The sequence below is a fragment of the Varroa jacobsoni genome, unplaced genomic scaffold, assembly GCF_002532875.2.
Source record: "Varroa jacobsoni isolate VJ856 unplaced genomic scaffold, vjacob_1.0 scaffold_1027, whole genome shotgun sequence".
Classification (NCBI taxonomy): domain Eukaryota; kingdom Metazoa; phylum Arthropoda; class Arachnida; order Mesostigmata; family Varroidae; genus Varroa; species Varroa jacobsoni.
Window position 1 is genome coordinate 240,974 of NW_019213929.1, and position 19,140 is coordinate 260,113.

The following is a 19,140-nucleotide window of genomic DNA, read 5'->3' on the forward strand; positions in this document are numbered from 1 at the left end:
TCCAGCTCTTGGCACTCTCCTATTGAGTATTCTTCGTAATTTCGATAGACTCTCATTTCCAACTTTCCTCATAGCTTGAGCTTTCTTTCTTACACCCATATGGGCCTTTTCGTATGCTTTTACTTTAGTTATCAAGTTGAGGGTATACTATATAGAAAGAACACGAAAGCACACAAACATTCACTGATACTCTCCTCTGCCAGGGCTGACTCAAACAATCGAATAAAGTGCTTCGTACAATGGTTTGAATCTCCTTCTATTTTCTCATAATTTTTTTTTTCTGAGACAGGTGCATTCAATTTCCGATATAGATTATTTAAGGAAAAAAGTAAATTAACGTTAGGTCTAGTATAAAAAGAACTTAACTCCGCATGATCAGCCATTCCAGAGTAATTTATATAGTCGATATTGTAAAATTTACTTTATATACGGTAATATATTTTTGATAGGTCCGTTGGTTTCGATGACAGACGACATCAAAAAAGAAACGGTATTCACATTAACATACTATCAATTTAGACTCTCTTAGGTATTTACGACATAGTTTACAAATTTCTCTAGACGAAACAAACGCACATACTCTGAGATAAAAACGAAAGGAACCACACCGACTAACGTATAGCACAGAGACGATTGGACAAAGGGAGTCCTGCCTTTATTTTTAAATGTAGAGGATCAGATCTGGGTAGAGCGTCCGTCAACGATTTCGACTTGAAATGTTTGCTAGATTCCCCTCCACATTGTGTGACATAAACAAGATTAATCCATTGTATCGCAGAAAATAAGGTTTAGCCTGATAACAGATACACGAGCCTGCTACCAGAGAAAGTACTAGATATAGTCACCGTTTGGAACGCTAAATACTCCCTAACCGTAAATGAAAAACACTGAAGCCAGGTAGACCTTAAAGCTGCAATAGAAGGCACCAAACGCCTACGAGAAATAAGTCCATTAATTTATTAACAAATCAATACTGGTGCTGCAATATCTACTAGATTATTATAGAGTCGTGATCTTACCACATTACGAGCATGAATAACCGATTTGCCTCGGTGAGCGGAAAGGTATCTTTCATTAAAACAGGGATCCTTCATTCCGCGATGCGGCAAAGGCCAAAACTCGAAATTAGCGTTCACCTTTTTTCATTCAGAAAGAAATTATGGACATTTTTCTATTGAGCCTTTTTTGCTCGTAACGTCATGTTTCAAACTTCCGGCCAGACTTAATACCATAGTAAATGGAAGCCTATCTTACCCAGACTTAGTTTATGTCAGCAGCGGCAAATGTAGTTCGGTTAAATTAATTAATCAAGAACTCCCAGAACTGATTAGGGAGTCATAAGGTCAATGACACAAATATAAACTGTTCCAACGAGTGAACCTTGCCTTCAGTTTTCTGAAAATTGTTTATTGTTATTGTATTTAGTCCTCGCGGGTTGATAAGCCAGTCGCACTGTCCTAACCGAATACTTTGCAAATCGTTTTCGCACTTGATAGTGATTTACTTCTAGCAAAAATACCTGAATTGTATTGCTAAATAAGCTGTATTATGAATAAATATGTACATAATCAACCCAAATACTTCAATCGGGCTCAAATCATTACTTTAAACTATAGCAATTAGTCCACACATAAAGATAATACTGTAAATCTGATCAAAGAAACGCGTCAGCGTTCGGCCGTGGTTAATGGCTGACTATAGCTGACTATATGCTTAGTAACGTTGGTCCGGAATAGGGCGTAATTCGTGGAGCTCACAACTGATAGATTGTCGGGCGCCCAACGACCCCGTTGGCTTGTTCCTTCCGATAGTGGCAGAGGCGTTTGCATCGGCATCAACGTTTGCAACAGCGCGCAACAAGAGACATTCATTAACCCTTCCCGTCTCATCGTCGCGCTAGTCTCGTCCTAATTTTCTCATTTTCCCTTCCATCCTTCCACACGTCGCATGCACGCCATCCTTGGGCCCATCGGCACAGCCCACCCTCGACGTAATCCCCCTTCATAACGGAAAGGCCCTTTCTCCGTTGAATTACACACACGTATATATACTCATCGACACGGAGACATACTTTGCGAGTCAGTAGCGTGCCGACAAAATGTTTTTTTATGAGGCACATGCCACACAAACCTATATTCAGGAGGATATCACTAGCTAATTTTAATATACACTCTTTGCCAGAGCACAGAAGCTTTTCAACTGTGGTTATTTATCTCAAAAAAAACGTAGTGCATAATAATAGAAAAGCATTTATCTTCTTTTTTTCTTCAGTTATGGTGTATTCGTTTCGTAGACGTGTCTCCGCATTAAAACGAATTTATTTGCTGAATGACTGTATTGATGATTATAGCGATGAACACAATAATATTGTAATCTTTTTAAGCAGTGCTGATATTAGCAGTAAAGTTCAGTATAAATACACGTGCGGTTTGTTAATATCCCAAGTAAACCGGCTGCATTCTTGAAGAATTTGGCACCGTTTGCAAGTCTTTTATGGAATCCGAATTAACATCGTTCCGTTGCCCTATTTGCGTACATTACACCTATGTTGTCCTGTTTGGACATCCACTGGTCACGTCTACACAAGGCAATAAACAAGCAAGAATATTTCTTTGTAGCCTACATATAAATACATGTGCCAATCAGCTGTAACTAAGTTTACGTCCTACTACACAGTCACTTTGAATAGGACACTGTCTGCTACCTGCCACGCAGACACCCCCTCACACTGACCTTTTTTCATTCTGATCGTTCGTCTGCTGAGTGGAATTACAAAAAAGGGGAATATGAACAAATTAATTACCTCAATAAATATCGCGCTAATTGCATCACATTCCTTTGTTATCCTGCCGTGTGTGGGAGAGATATTCAATGGCGAGACAACTGCAAGGAGGGTAACGGAACGGATGAGGGGAGATGTTGGATGTTCCCACCTTTTCCTTCGCACTCGCTTCCGTCCTTACTACACACATTGTTGTGGTTGGTGTCTCCATACTCATTCCCAATGTTACCTTGTCTGTTTTTCTGCCTATAATACAGAATGAATGCTATTCCGATTGCTGCCATAGAGGGTCTCCAATGCTAATCTGCGAACTGAGAGAATATCTCTTAACGCTCCTTCTTATGGGCCGTGGTCGAAACGACAAATTACCTAAAATTAAATTCGAGATACCCATCCGATAATCTAGCCTGATGTTCTAACATATAGAAAAGTTACAATGAGGACGTTTAGCTACGCAATTTTCGAACATAGTTATTCGGATGATGGAAAAACTACCGCCGTTATACGCAATTATATATCGAGTAAGCTAATATAAGAAAATAGGCCAGTTTCCCGAATCGATTGAGGAAGCTTGAAAAGATTTTTTGTTGAGATTATTATAATTATGGTAACAATTACTATTATAGCTTTGATTTCGAAAGGCGTTTTAGTGCGTGAATTTATTCCGGGCTAAAAATACGTTGTTTTCCCTAGCTTTTAGAGGGCTTTCTACGAGTTTTCTACCCGTGGGTATTTTTATGGAATATTCGAATAAACCACTAAGCCTTATAGGCACGGCATCTAAAATCTTTTTTGCAAAAAGATGAACTTCCAATACTACTATTATAATATAACAATTGGATGACAACAGTTGCAAGAGCGTTCATACGAAACATCTTTCGCCTAAAGGTACTGTGATTGGAGTAACCGGAATCAGCCTTATCGCTAAATTTGTAGAAACAACGTGGAAAGATATTTATATAATATATTTATCAAATGCCATTACTTCGTTATCCGGTCGTCTACGATACAGATAGTTCACGCTAGCAATGGCATATCCATTGGTACCCATTACGCCATGCCCAAAGTGACATTTCTGCAACATAGCCAAAAAGTGAATATTGTGGAGCCTTTGGAAGAAAATGTGCTAAAAAGAACTCCTTAAGGCAACTTTCCTCACATGCTCCGTCCTACGCCTCTTGGCCCTTCCCGTTGAAGCGGCGAACTGTGAGCAACTGAGGGTTGTGGCCTGCTCTCCCTCTGCTGCCGCGGTGTAATGGACTGTGAAGCAGAATTAAAGCCTCGTTAGCAAGGTACACTCTCCATACACGGATAGGCTCTCAGTGACAGACAAATATTCGTGTTTGCACTTACTTCGTACCCAAATAATCTGGTCGGGAACACTTAAACAACACATTGCAGCACATGGGAACAAGCGTGGAATCACTAAATACCGCATGCTATGGCTAATGTATAATGACATCGATATCGACAGATATAGACGCAACATCGTTCATGCTTTTACGTAGCCCAGTGTTCTCACTTTGAGTTGTGCCCATTTACATAGATAATCTATACTTGCGATATAACTGCGTCAATTTTGTAGTGCCAAAAAAAAAGTCGACACTTTTTCATTGTTTTGTTCAAAGTATACGTTGCTAAAGTTTATGACTACAGAAGTTCCATGTAAAAAAGGCGAGAGCAAAGTTTCACACTGCAGAAATCGTCCGCACATCGGAATAAGTGGCGGTATTTTCGCATTAAGGTGTCTTGCTGATGTGGACTAAGTCTAGCCTACCGTAACCGTTAACTACACGAATCCACACGGAGACATAACGATGGTCAGTTGAAGTAACCCTCTTTTTCCTTTTTAGGTGCTCTAAGAATTGAACTACCAGCTTCGCTTTTCTTCAAATCCAACCCCAAAGGACCCCCACTAAATAATGAAATGCACAGACGTGATAAGCTTGGAACTAAAAAATAAAGAGTTTGCTGACTATCAGGCCGTAAGAGCCGGCACATCTGGGCTTCTCCCAGCCAGTTAATAGACAAAAATTTAGAGCTGCATAAAGGTGCCAAATAAGGCCAACTTTTTGGGTATCCAGGGAGTAGTACCCGATTAGACCAAAATATAAAAACTGTCTTCATACCATCTCAACCAAACTAACGCAACTTCCAGCTGCAGCCTTGTGGACATCCAGGACCTTGAACTCAGCCGCAGGCAAAGCTGTTAGCTGAAAAGATTTTCTTGCTCTTTTTATTCGTCAAACCACTTCAAAGCAGTTTATGAACGGGTTACGAATTCAATTATTTATACAGACCAGCGCAGAGAGAGCTTTGCACATTTCTTGAACTAATAACATATGGAAGTAGATCTATTGGAAAAACGGTCTTTACGTCTTTCTTCACGTTTACCGGATACCATGAACCTTATCACGAGCATTATGTGAATAAGCGTTCTCAATTGCGCTTTCCATATGGACCCGCAAAACTTTTTTTGCCACTTCTAATCATCCTCCTGCTCAAAGCGAATCGGACCGAGTAATATTAAAACAGTCAGAGACCTGAATGCGCTGTAAATCCATCCTTCTAACTTCGAACAAGTTAGAAAATTGAAATTCTTGAACAGCTTAAATGCCCTATTTGATTATGACCATCCCAACAAAGAAAATTACGGGTATCTCGGGCAAACTCTCGCAGTTCGCTTAAATGCCGCATAAATGTGAAGGTAATGTTATGGTACACCTGTGGCTGCACGATTCTAATCTACAGTGTTCGTTTTTAAATCGTTAGTGCAAGATTGCACAATTCGATATAGGGAAGAGCGAATACTGCGCTACCAACAAAATGAACTGCGTCATGAAATACTATATCTTTTGCAATACTAATTACAGCCATATTCGAACGCTTGCCAATGTCTCGTAAGGAGGTGGTACCGCTCCGTCACCTTCGTCTAACCTTTGAATGGTAACTCGAGTGATAGCTGTGACAACAAAAGTGGTAGTTTTGACTAGGCGGCACGGGAACAGCCTGGACGACCTTTTTTTGTTCAGCTAACTCGTCCTATATATATATATATATATATATATAGACGTGTGCGTTTGTTGGGAAGCATAGGTATACCTGGTTTGTAGTAGAGTCCGTTCACCTTTCTCCCCTTCATCAGCTTGACAGCAGCCAACTCGATTTTCATTAAGCTCGGCTATAATGGTGGCAGCAGCGGTCTCACACACATTCGTACCCCTCATTTTCACCCCCCAATTATCAGATTATATTACGACGACAACGGGTCGGCAGCAGCAATGGTTGCTGCGGCGACGCTTTCTTTTCACATGCACACACATACAGCAGCTGACCCGCTCATTCTTCTTCTTGTGGCTCTATTGGCTGTGCATTACCTTAAAGGCACAGGCCACCGAAAAGTCCCGAGCCTCTGTTCTGTTCCGCACACCCATCATTAGAACAACACTGCTCGTTGCTGCAGTTAGCACTTCCGCTTTTGCCGCTGCACAGTCTTAATATCACCATCAACATTACCATCAGGGGTTGACGATGAAACTCATCGAACAGTCCGGTACAGCACGTCAGCAGCAGTAACAGCGGGCATGGACACGAAGAGCACAAGTTACGTTTCTGCTGAGTTTTTCCGCCTTTTTTTTTATCATTCGCAGCTTCGATAAAAGAGGAATTTTCGTTGTTGACTTCATTTGCTTTTACTCCGTGGTAATAAAAAAAATTCGATACGAAGTGGCTGATACACGTTTACTCGTGATTTAGCTATTAAAGGATGTTTGAACGAGTCCAAGTCTCTTCATCGTTTTCATATAGATGCTAGATATATGGATACGCGCGTACATGTCCAGCCTAACTTTCCGTGACGGAGGAACGTTTTCCAAAAGTAAAGAAGTGTTCGAGCATCACCATATAACCATACTACATATTAATGAATTGTTAAAGCCGAAGTTGCAGTACTGAAGGGTTGGGAGATTTATTCGAAAGCAAGTAGAACGCCCTAGGGACATTACCTCTATAAGCATTGACATTTCTTATCCTTGAAAACGCGGAAAGCGAATATTATCCTCAAATCCATATTCAAATCGTGCAGGCCGGCCGGTTTTCTCTCTAAAATTAGCACCGTGACTCACCTGAATTATTGCAAATACAGTGGACATTACGATCATGAAAAAATGCAGTAATATTTGACGGAATAAAAGCCCACTTACTTTTATATTACTTCGATACTTCGCGGACAATATTGTGGCGGTAAAGGATTGTTATGCGCTCTCATTTTTAGAAAATTTTTGCCATTGTGGGTATGAATGAAATACCTCTCTTTTCTTTATAAAAATCGCATACTGCCGCCAAAGGTATATTAATGTCGAGTACTAAGTGAATTTAAATGATCTCGCCATTAATTAAATTGAACATTTTTAAAATTTGCAAAGTAGTTGTGAGCTCAAACTGTGAGCCAAGAGGGTTGGCGGCTGAAACGAAGTCCCCTTGCTGTGTTAACGCAGTGGAAGGGCACAACGAGTGCTCATATAATCTGACCCCATTTACGGCGAGGAAAGCCACTCGAGTCATTTTTTATAAGTTCGTAGCCTTCTTGCTTTTGAGATGAATTGCATCTGTGGCCATTATTCAATGGCAACTCTAGTTATGGGAAAAGATCATAGAATGTATTAGAATATAAGCTAATTAAAGAAAACCTTTATCTCATTAATTCGATGATAGCATCCTATAAAGAGTTTTGCTATGGATCCAGATGTCTTCTTAAATATGCTAAAGATTATAAATTATGTACTTAAAAAAAAATAAAGTATACTACGGATTGCTTCGTCGATCCGAAACGTTGCCTTCAGCTTAAACCGAACACTTTTCTAAGGACGACGTACGCACATCTCATAATGGAAGTACTTTTAAAAGCGTATAATTTTAGTATAGTTTGCTTGCACAATATGCGCGTAGTAATGGTTAGATCCTGTTGTACTAATAAGATGTACTTTTTTTTTTATTTGAATGTGATGCGTGTACAGCATCGCGCTTTAGCAGCACTTTTTACAGCGTTATCAATATCCTACTAACCTACAAACAAAAACCTAAATTATTCTCAATTTGATCCGCAAGTTTCTTTTGTAATTTTGTTATGAGAGGGTAAACTTACAGTATACGTAGAGGATGGCTCCCGCAACACAGCAGCAAAATAGGGCGGTGGCGACTACACCCATGGCGATGATGATTCCAGTGCGCCGCTCGCCCGCCAGGCAGCCTGCGAGGGGCTTTTCGGATGGACCCCCCGGAGACAAAGGATCCAATTCAGGTGGATGTGCTACCAGGTGGGCTTCAACCGAATATCCACCAGCCTGGTACATGGCACCTCCGCCGCTGCCTTGATTGCGTCTCATCATCATCATGATGGCTTTGAGTGAAGCTTGGTGGAAGAGATAGCGAGTCTACTTTCCTTATTCGCCCGTGCTCACAATATGCGCGTAGTAATGGTTAGATCCTGTTGCACTAATAAGATGTACAAAGGGCCGATTTGTCTTATTTAAAAGATGGGTTTGTTGTCCGGTTGGTTGGGCCAAGTTCTTGACGTTCTTGATCGTGGTGCTAGCACAAGATTTCAAACAATACCGATGACTGGCTAAGATTATACATCTAACAACAACTCAACAACACCAGCACAGCGAGTAAATACATTCGGCGATTAGCGGCTTGTGTCTTGAGAAGATATCGCGTCGAAGCTGGAGATGCGCAGTTGATCGAGATCTCGTTAGCTCTAACCAGCCAGCTGGATCGAGGATCGGACGCGGAACAGACAATTATATCATGCAGGATTTCGATATCAGTAATCCTACTTTAGTGTTGTCCTAAATTGCTTAATATTGAAGTTACTGCTGAACTGAAGCGACGACAGAACGCAACGATCGAAATTGCACGAAGGAGAAATTATATCTTGCCCTCCGAGATGGTAGGCTTAAAACTGACAGCAATTATGGCTGTCGCTGACGTTTCACTTATATACGATGCTAAGTTGTCAACTAAGTGCCTTGTTTCGTACGGACAGAAATATCTTTACGTGATAAATAACGACCAGCTTAATGTTATATTATTATCTTATTCTTTTTGATAACAATGTGGAGCTTCCAAGAGGGGCTGATTGATATGACCTTTCTAATGTATCCAGAGGCATTTGTTTCTATAATATACCTCGGGCGTTACCTTTTCGACTCCACGATAGGAAGTCGATGTCAAAAATGGAAACTGATGTGTTCTAACTTTGACTGCCTATTAGATAGTTGGGGAAGTGGACTGTATTATGCATCCTCGCTCTGCCATGGGGGTTGGCTATTCGAGACCGTTACAGCTTAGTGCTTTACTGTGGTTAGGAGTTTCTAAGTACTCGAAATGAAGCTCCTTCGATCTCCGGGGGAAGAGATTTCAACCAGCTTTCGTGAGTGTATATAGGATAAAGAAAGTAAGCGACTCTGTGTCGCCGGGAACTAGTGGTAAAGTTTCGCAACCTTTACGTTTCCTGGTTTCTATCAATTCAGACTCCGTCTTCTCGTATCTATCCAAGCAAATGTCTAGTACTAAAAGCCGAGTGAAATTATATTACGATAATCCCACAAACGAAATGTCCATCTGTCGTCGCATGGAAGACTGTAGAACGAAGATAGCGATTGATAGTAAACCGGTACTTTTGTACTATTAGCCTCACACTTTTTGCAGGCACTCTTTATCATTAAACTTCATTTCGAACTCCTCCCTTTTGTTACTTGGTAATGACAGGAGTAGCAGTAACAATAGTAGTATTCGTATTAGCAGTTGCAGAACTTGCAGTTACAGTAGAGATAATATATAAAATATTCACGCACTGATATGTACTCAAAGCACACATGTGATATGTCGTTGTCGATTACTCTGTTGCTAGCGTTGTACTGTCCTGTTGTCTTGCCATTGCATTACGCGCAATGATTAGGCAATTGCCTGATCATGTGACGTCACACATGTCGTTGCCGTCGTGGTCTGACGTCGCGCTGGCTGACTGACTGACCAACCAACACACCCAGCAGCACGTTAACTAAAAACCTAAAGGATAGATAGGCTGTCCGGCCTTGTCAATATGGCAAGGTTAATACAGCCTATCGGTACATATAGCCTGTATAAATGCACCTTTGACAGCACTCACTCACTCCACGACTTCCCACACACGTGTGACGATTCCGCGCTCGTCTGTGTCTTCACTCCGCGAGTGCCTCCTAGGGGGCGCTGCAGGTGCTTGCTCAAGGTAGGCGGGGCGTCCCCTTTTGTGCGTCGAGTTTGCCTGCCCGTTTCCCACTTCTGTCCCACGCCCCTTGGTAAGTCGACGTATTGCCGCGCAGGGTGGCGCTGTTCTTGCCGTTTTTTACCTCGCCACCCTCTCTCGACGTTGCGCCCTCCTCCGCACCCACCAGAAGTCCCGCTTCCGTTTCTGCTTGCATCTTTCTTTCTTTTTTTCCCCTATAAGGACCTGCTTGTTTCGTTTTTATCGTCGGTCACACGTTTAGGTTCTTCTCTTCGCTTGCTTTTTTTTTGCCTCGTTTTGCGTATCCTCTCGTCCCGTCCATGCCACGCGTTAAGCTGCACCACCGTACCACAGCAACGTATGTATGCACAAGGTGTCCCGTGGTCGTTGCTGTCGATCAGCCAACCACTGTTAAGCCGATGCATGCCCACGCACAGCACTAACGGGGTGAGCGTGTAGAGTGGCATCACGTACCAGAATCGTATTGTCTTTTTCTTTTTACTTTTATTCGTAGTGCTGCCAGCACTGCTGGCGCCGGTGATGGTTGTCCCTAAGCTTGGCCTTTCAATTGGTTGGCCATCATCTGGCATGAGCTGTCACCGCCTCCTTAAGAGAGACAGCAAGAGAGAGAGCGACAGAAACAGTAAGAGCAAGGCAAAAAAACAGCAAGCGGATTTGGCGAGATAAGACTCCGAGCGAAGAAGGGGTATAGAAGGAAAAGAACAATGATACAGGCACGCTAGGACAACCGCAAAAGCAGGTTGCTGCAAGCAGGCGCAAAACAGGGCATCTTGAGGGATCAGAAGCAAGGTCATTCCCCCACACATAGATCACGGTCATGTATAAAAGGGTTCCCTACAGCAGTAACCGACATCTTTTGGTTAGCCTTGCTGAAGTGCTTCCCGTGTGTAGTGGCCTGTCAACGAGATCCAACGCTTGCCACGATGGAGAATCATCGTCGGCGCTCTCACATGCATGCTCCCCATTATGGGCCCCGCTGTGCATCGCCTTACGACGCTTCGGTCATACTTTGTGGTTGGTTATGGCCTCTTGATAGCTTCGAAGTGGCGAATGGAAATGCGGGAGGTGATAACAGGAATGAAAGAAAACATTGTCTGTGTATAGCTTGACGGCATGTGCCTGGCAGAAAATCGATGTTACGAGGACATCATACCTCTATGTCAGTTGCTTTTCAGTAGCTCCTCGAATCCTCTTTTCTTTCGAGATGTAGTCGAGTTTGTAGCTGCGGATTTCTACTCGTAGTGGCTCCTTACTTAAGCAAGTTTCGAGGGCACAAAAGAGCTGCAATTAAGTTTCAGTCTCAGAGGCGCCTTCAGCGTTTCCAATATCATTGATATTTGGTATTGTTGAAACTAATAGAAAAACACCATATATCATCGATGAGAAATTATTCTTTTATGTACTATAGTTAACACCTAAAGGATAATTAAAATTTTACATTGCCACATTTAAATCATGTTTCAAACAATACTGTTTTAAACTTTTTGCTCCGTACTAAGCAACAAAGAAATATGTTGCATCAACGATAGGTATATACAATATCATTATCGTCTGTTACCTAATGCTAAACGGTTTGGTCAATTATTTATAATAATAATAAAAAAAAAAGATTACTCTAGAGACAGATTAGAATTGGTGTAAGTTTGAGTGAAAGGATTATTTTGTTGTAATTTTTGTTTTAATCTACAATATCGGATTGTGTGTCTTCATTTTTTTCGTAAGCAGAGTTATTACGACCAGTCCGTTGAGTAACACTATTTTTCTTGTTATTAGAGAAATCATATCATCTTGAGCATTTTAATTTCGTTGAGTATCATCAAAATGGCACTGCGTTTAGTGAAACGTTAAAGCAGTCTAGGTTTCGATATTTTTTATGAAAATGGGGCCAAGAAACAAATGTGTCAACACGTTTATGAACACGCATAGCATAGCTGGACTATGCTTGGACGCACACGATGATGTCGGTTGTCACGCGAGGCCGTTTATTACGTTTTCAATGATATGATTTTATTCAGATTTAAATATGTGGCTCTTTTTGGCCAGCCCGTATGACCGAGCGTATTGTAGAACACTACATTTCACCAAGTTGGCGATGTATGTCAATAATTACGCTTTATTAATGCGTCTCAAAAATACTACACTTTGAGCGCAACGGTACTTTAAGTTAGCTCGGTGTCAGGCAGTTCACGGATCTATTGTTCGTTGCTGTCGAGCATAGTTGCGCCTCAGATAAACGAAATAGTTTACCAAGCTCTAATTAGAGGCCTATAAAAGAAAAGTTACTTGTCTTCGTCACCACTGTCTGCCTTAGCGTTACTTTAACTTAATCGAACTTTTGATGATACCAAATAGAGCAGTTTGATCTTACTTTAGGCAGCGACTGGTAGGCTTCTTACAATGGAAACGCAGGTTTTTAAATGACAGGCCCTCTACTGGTCAGGGAAGCGACACATGCCTTATACATGTTGCTAAATCGTGTCACTCTAATTAGACTAAGTGTCACTTTTGCATGAATTTCGGGTTTTAGGAATAAGCTAACATGTGGACTAGTTGGAATGCAGCAGTTTTCAGCCCAATGACCTTCCGCGAGCCAATTTTAAAACTGGTTAACAAAGACAAATTCAGAGTTTGGACAGAGTTGATAAAGACATAGTCCTTCGGTTCTAAAAATTATTAATTATTTAACAGTTGTAGTTAAAACCAGAGAAACTTGGTTACTGGAAGAAAAATCTTAGTGTAATCGAGAAAGTAGTATTTACCTAAGCCTCTACCTTCACAGTTGTGATTACGCAGAAGGTTTTTGTTAAGGATTTTATATGTAGGCTTTCATGTGCTCTGTAACGCACGTAGCATGCTCAAGCATCAGAGTGTGTATGAGCTAATTAATTAACCTTGAAAACCGCCTATAATGATGTCCTGCTAAGTTAAACGTTTCGATTTGGATAATTATAGTTAACTAGCGTTTCTTTTAGCAGTCGAATAGCGAGATTAGTGTCACAGTGTGCAGTTGTCACTGTATCTTCTGCTCTTTTTACGTTTTTGTCCGATTAACGTATTTAGAGATATTCATTTTCGCAATTGGGTTAACATTTCCCATGTCGGATACCTACCTTGCTCTCGAAGGAATAATCTCGGAAATCAAAGTGATTTCATAAATACACGATTAGTTGTGTGCCTCTATTAAGTGGGTCATATCAGTTCTCCAAGGCAAGCCAAGGCGTAAGATTCCAGCACGAAACTAATTTTGTAGTTTGTGATTATACCAATAAATAGTCAAGTTAAAAAATTATTATCTTAATGACCACGTCCCTCCAACAACAATTTTAGTAGCTAAGTATTATAAGAATGCCAGCTAGCCACTAAAAGAAATTAAGTAAGTATAAACATTTGGCTTTGGTTCCTTTTCCGTCCGCCGTGTAGTACCACAGTCTGTTAATGTGTGTTTTAAGTCTAAGTTCCAAAATCTGAGTGTATTGTGTTTTTTATTTACTCTACAAGACAGGTGTGGTACATTATTGCTCGATGTTTTTATCAAATTCAGATAATAATAGATGTAGAACCAAAATAACTCTTGAACTTGCCAGGATTATCGACAAAGTGTTGGACCTATTTTAGCTTAACAGATAAGTTACCAATATAAAAGCAAGCTGCGTTTCACATGCCCTCCTTGGAATAAGAACCAGTCATAGCAATATATTATTTAAAGTACATATCTATCCTTGCAAGTTCTTTAAACTGGTATTGGTATCTATATACAATAACAGGCAAATTGTTTTGTAGATTTACAGTGGCTGAATGACAATATAACAGTAAATATTTTATTTTAAATAGAAATTACCAACGTCACACTGGCTTAGCGATTTGAAATAATACTAAAAATAAGACTTTGTAACGTCATGCCTAAACCTATTCAAAATCAATAAAAATAACAGCAGGATTGGTGTGCGAAATTGAATAAATTCAGTGCTTTTTTGAACAAAAGTAATATTTGCAAGAGAAGAAGTATCCAAGTCTATAAAAAAAAAAAAAAAAAGAATACAGATAAACGGCGAGTGTATATCTACATAAGAGGCAAATAACCAAAATATAGAGTTTGTTTTTGCACTTTGGCGGAATATGATTTCGTTCTAGTATACTAGAAAGGGTAACTATTCAGGCTAAGGAGAATATAAAACAGATACGTAGGCTTTGTTTTATAGGTATACAGTAGCGTTTTTGAAGACACAAAGAAGCAAAAAAGGCATTCACAAAGCGATGGACAGCTAAATATCCTGAGCTGCTCTTGGTTCATTGGTTCATGCCTTGAAATAATTCCTTATTGAGAGATATATATATATAGGTGACTCTATTCAAAAAACTTAGATAAATTAAAATAAAGCTTGGAAGATCATGGACGCTATAGATGGGTAATGGAATTGGCTTAGGGTTAGGAAAGAAATAAGGTTCTGTAATACCTAAAATAGATATGGGAAAGCTCAATAGTTTATCTAGGTATAACGACTATATGCTTTTAATTCATCGAACCCAGCTTGCACTTCAATTGTACTTGAATCTTTCATTTTAATTAATAATAGTAGCACATACGGCCACAGCTATGTTCACACCGTAAAAACATTCGCTTTTTCTGGCACATCGTACCAGCTTACAAATTTGGCTCTACTACATGTAAAGGCAATTTAGGGTCATTGACAAATAAGAAATGCGGAGCTCTTTAAGTATTTATCGTATAGCTGACGTATTGAACGGAGCGAGGGAACCGGCAAGAGCTGATTCCAGTGCGGGTCCTAGTGGATGCAAGCTGACGCAATCCAATACCGATGCGACGACGTATTACTTTGTATGAAAATGCTTTGCATTCGGCGTTAGGCCTTGTTAAAACACTTGCATACGTACATATCGACTACTGCCATATTGGTTGCATATTAGGGCTTTAACGGTTCGAAACCATGCACCGGCGAACCAAATATATATTGATAACCTTAAGGACGCGCCGTTCACTGAGTACTAATATACATTTGGGTTGGAAATGATCAACACCGCGGCTCTGTTTTTATTCTTTAATTATATATACTAATATTATATATTACTATAGGTTAGTATAACGTTGTCAAAAGGGTAAAACGTAGTCTAAAATAATTGTACCGAAATAATGTTTCAATACAGAACACTCTGCATAACTTGCCTTTAATCCAACGTCGACGTAATAGAACCTTCAATGCAAGCTACGATGTAATATCCCGCTGTCCCGCAAGCCGCACCACACCAACCAAAAAAAATCTTTGCGTATAGACAGATAATGAAATTGCTTGAAATGAGCTCGGATACAAGGGAATTATTTTCTAGTATAGTCTGGAATGCATTATGTTAATTTTAAAGGAAGACAAATCCGTTTTACGTATCATGAATTACCCGTACTTCTGGAAAGCCGGTTTTGATGACTATAATATATATCGTACGCTATTGTTCTATACATATATCATATACTTGCCAGTAGGCTTCCAATAAAAAAAGCTGATTAAATGAATACTAAGCGGGGCATGGCGTTCGTTTTTGAAATTACTAACTAAAAATTAAAGCCAAATAGGTATTGAGAGTAGTGTTTTCCGGGCGGGTCGAGATAGTGTAGTCCTTGAAAAAGCTTCAGGCGTCACCACCAGGTCAATTATGTCCTTTTGCGAGCAATTACTCAGTTTACTTTTGGCCGGAGCAAACCGCTCGGAGACGTTAGCTTCGGAAGTTTCAGCGAGTTACTTGACTCAAGACATTATCGATGCGCTTGTAAAGCGCATCCGTCACAGCGTCACAAAATGTTAGCATTTAAACATTTGGCGCCACCGCTGGCCGAGTCGATTGTGTTGGAGGTACATACCAGGATAGTGCTTCTCGTATATTTCAAATGAAAATAAACACGTTGGTGACTGTTGAAAAAAAGACTATTTAGAACATGATCTTGGCACATCATAAACTTAATTTTGACTGTGTCGCACTTCTCGCTGCGTGTATGAGAAAGATTTTCTATAAACTGCTAAAAGACATCGTTCTTGTCCAAATTGAACGTGTTACGATACACAGAAAGTTTTCACAGGAAACTTAAGCCGGATACAGCAACCGTTTTGTTCACATCGGACACACCTATAGTTACTCTGTTTCAGGTTCTTATTCTTGTGGCCTATTGCGTTTTGGTGAGTACGTGATCAGTTCCACGATATCAGTAAGGCGATATTAGGCTAATATTGTTATCCGCCTTAAGTTTTTTTTTTGTTTTAAACCGTTTGAACTGAGTGGGCTCGATTAGTGGCATTAGTTAGATGATTGGTTTTTAGCATTCAATTTTAGATAACTATGGACTTTTTGCGGTTGTAATGGTTAACAAAAATTCTATGGTGTGATTTTTCTGAAGGTTTGGTAAGGCTAAACTTCAAACTAAACGATGAAAGGTCTTTTTATTATAGTGTATATATATGGGCACAAAAATCGCAGTATATATTTTTATATATTGATGTAACAAAATGTAATAAGAATGATGATGATGGGAAGTTAATGGGGCGGATATCGTTCTGCAAGACGGGCTTGTTGATTATTTTGCTAACTTAAGTTAAAAGCTGGTATTTTAGATGTGAAACAATCGGCTAGCGAGCTTTCAAAGAGCACTTTGACATAAGCGTCTTAGTTGCCATTTCACGTAAATAGATAAAGATTGTTAAATCGTTAACATACAAACTCTAGCTACAGAATAGCTCTACACACATATCGCGTGTGATTACTTTGGAACAAGAAATTGAAATTGAGACTTTTTTTTCTATGAGTCTACATTAGAATCTACATGCCAACCAAAATAATATTTCAAGTTTGACGTAAATACACGAATTGGTTCAATTATAACCAGACGTAAAGACCACAAGAATCTACATCGAATATTTTGATAACTTACCGTTGAAAACCAGCCGAAACGACATCCACATAGAATCAAATTTAGTCCTCATACAAACTAAAGGACGACAATGTAATCGCATAATAGGGCTATCTATCTCTTATCTAATCGGTGGCAAAATCCTTACCTCTATATAAGTATACCAAGACACATGTTATATTTTTAATATGGTCATTTTTGTATCCGTTATCTTACGCAAATGGTAAATTAGCCCCGTTTACCAAATACACGGTAACCTATCAGCGAAATTTTCAATTGCATCGCACTAAGTAAAGCCTAAGCTCTGCAATATCGCCCATCTCTATTTACATCAAAGAACAGACACCTAGAACTCGATGCCATAGACACCCACGGACCGGTTAATGGTCCTGGCGCAAATAGCCGTGAACTTGAGGGGCGTCACTTCAAATGGCCATTTCGTTAATTGCCACTTTCAGCTTTCCTTGTGGACTCTTTCAACTAGTGGAGAAGCCGCCTAGGAATGGATGAGAAGAATTCGGCACGGGCTTAATGATGCCATATATATATCCAGTAACTGTTATCAGCCAGTCGTCTTTCCATGTAAGTATTAGTATAGGCAAAGATTGGGAGTATTGTTTAAATTCATGTTCAAAGAAATTTCAATTCGAAGTTAAGTAATGAATTTAGAAGTGATCTTTAACATACAAAGCGAAAAATCAAGGTCGTAGGTAAGCTTTCTGGTGAAGATAAGCATTATAAATTAGCCTTGGAATGTAAGGTTTTCGAAATTAGCTTGTGCTGAGTAATAAAGTAATATGGAAAAACACTACTCATCGTAGTTGTCTTAGCAGGTGCAACGGACAATACTAATGTAACCATGGGTTTAGGCTCGCATACAGTGTGCTTTTCCCTAGGATAGATATTGCATATAAAAGAGAGCGATTATGATCACACAGAGCCAAATATCACCGTTTTAGGAGATTTTACAAGCGAAATAATGAAGGAACTGTTTCGTTAAATAATGGAAATCATCAACATATGTACAACACCAACCACCAAAACTCCAGTAGGAAACACCGTCTTTGCAACGATCCTTGATACGATCACCAGAATTTATCCATCGTTTGCCAAGCTCCACAAGAACTCAGTTTAATCCAATTTAGTCGACTGTATCTGTTAGAAGATCAGACGAACTGACCTGTCGATAATGATGTCATAGAATCTCCCGTCATGTCTCAATGGAATATAACCATCCCATGCGAGCTGAGAATTTGCTCGGTTTGGAAATGTGAAAGCCAGTGGTCTCAATTAGGTTTACTATATCACCCAACCTCGTCAATTTCACGTTTTCTACATTTAGCGAGTCCAGCCCAGACATAGAATACAGACATACCAGTTAGAGAGGTTAAATGCTAAGGGGATCAGAAAAACTGATGGGAAACCTGACGGTTTACAAGAACATGCCTAAGAAAACTACGCCTAAAAAATACAAACAACATTATTCGGTGACAGTTAAACATTCTGTGCCAATGAATGATGAAAACGACGGCATACCCCACTGCTTTACCACTATCACCGGGGCCCCGAAAAATGTTAATGTCTCCGGTGGTTCCCTTGGCAGGTAGACATAGGATCTGGACGTAGAAAAAAGTACTCGATAACCGCGTGCCCATTTATGCATGAGGGACACTAATGTTGATTTACCTGCAAATTCAAGGCAGGTCCCATTCTCAATGAATTCACGAAAGCTTAATCGGAAACGAAGTGTCATTACCTACCCTTTTTCACTCCACCAGTCTAGCTCAAATTATTGTTATATATTTTTCGTAAGCCTCATTGTTATTTCAACTGTGTCTTGTTGCTAGTTTTCTTGCATTTTTTTGCTAACCTTCTAATTTACTAGAAGTTAAGTAAAATTTTGTGCTCCCTCTGCTTCGTCTGAAGGCAGATTTCACTCATGTGTATTCAAACCTAAAAACCTAATGATATCGAATAAAGAAAACTTCTAATGAAGTATTTCGGAAACATCAATAGTGTTTGTGTATTTTTGCAAATTAATAAGCAAGTAAAAAAGATTTTTCTTTGCAAAGAAATTAGTGAGATTTTTGAAATTCTAAATCGGCCAAAGTTTCATAATATAAAAATACCAGATCTCTGATTAAATACTGTAGGGAAAGT

At 39.8% G+C, this 19,140-nt stretch overlaps 2 long non-coding RNA genes across 2 annotated transcripts in view; one reads left to right on the plus strand and one right to left on the minus strand.

Annotated features, from left to right (window-relative positions):
- Nucleotides 1–3,368: 3,368 nt before the first annotated feature.
- On the minus strand, nucleotides 3,369–9,951 carry LOC111265926 (uncharacterized). Its single transcript, XR_015313248.1, has 3 exons — nucleotides 7,926–9,951; nucleotides 6,787–6,906; nucleotides 3,369–4,042 (listed from the first exon to the last, which is right to left on the minus strand). It is a non-coding gene; the product is annotated as an uncharacterized LOC111265926 (long non-coding RNA).
- Nucleotides 9,952–15,894: 5,943 nt separating this feature from the next.
- Nucleotides 15,895–19,140, plus strand: part of LOC111265924 (uncharacterized) — a 30,047-nt gene continuing 26,801 nt past the window's right edge. The window contains exons 1-2 of the long non-coding RNA XR_002683755.2: nucleotides 15,895–16,252; nucleotides 17,439–17,562. This is a non-coding gene — a long non-coding RNA (uncharacterized LOC111265924). The remainder of the gene's footprint in view (nucleotides 16,253–17,438; nucleotides 17,563–19,140) is intronic.